The 479-nt window shown below is 67.8% G+C and overlaps 1 long non-coding RNA gene across 1 annotated transcript; it reads left to right on the top strand.

Annotated features, from left to right (window-relative positions):
• Nucleotides 1–4: 4 nt before the first annotated feature.
• Nucleotides 5–479, top strand: LOC103914719. Its single transcript, XR_663491.1, has 3 exons — nucleotides 5–97; nucleotides 180–331; nucleotides 419–479. It is a non-coding gene; the product is annotated as an uncharacterized LOC103914719 (long non-coding RNA).

Here is a 479-nt window from a genome sequence, read left to right as displayed (position 1 = left end):
GATTCGGGGGAGTACGTGTGCCGGGTGACCCTGGGGACTGTCACGCAGGAGGCATCTGTCATTGTCACCGTGCCCGGCGGTGCCGGCACCTATTACCGTGAGTGCGAGCAAGAGGGCAGCGCCTGGGGAGAGACGGGTGCCACCTCGGTGACGAATGTCCCCTTTCCCTGTGCCCCCAGCCTCCGGCGTCTCCCAGCCCCTCCGCATCGAGTCCTCGTCCTCGGCCATCGCCGAGGGACAGACCCTGGACCTCAACTGCGTGGTGGCAGGATCCGGCCCTGCCACCGTGACGTGGTACAAGCGCGGTGGCTCCCTGCCCGCTGGTCACCAGGTAGGGCGCAGAGGGGGGTGTCACCCCAAACCCTGTCCTGTCCCCTGCTCTCCAGCACTGATGTGTCCCCCAAATTGTCCCCACCAGGTGTCGGGCACCCGCCTGCGCATCCCCCAGGTGACGGCGGCCGATTCAGGGGGGGACGTGT

The sequence above is a fragment of the Pygoscelis adeliae genome, unplaced genomic scaffold (assembly GCF_000699105.1).
Source record: "Pygoscelis adeliae isolate BGI_AS28 unplaced genomic scaffold, ASM69910v1 Scaffold633, whole genome shotgun sequence".
Lineage (NCBI taxonomy): Eukaryota > Metazoa > Chordata > Aves > Sphenisciformes > Spheniscidae > Pygoscelis > Pygoscelis adeliae.
Note: the sequence above shows the minus strand (reverse complement) of the source record. Positions and strands in the feature narration are given on the sequence as shown.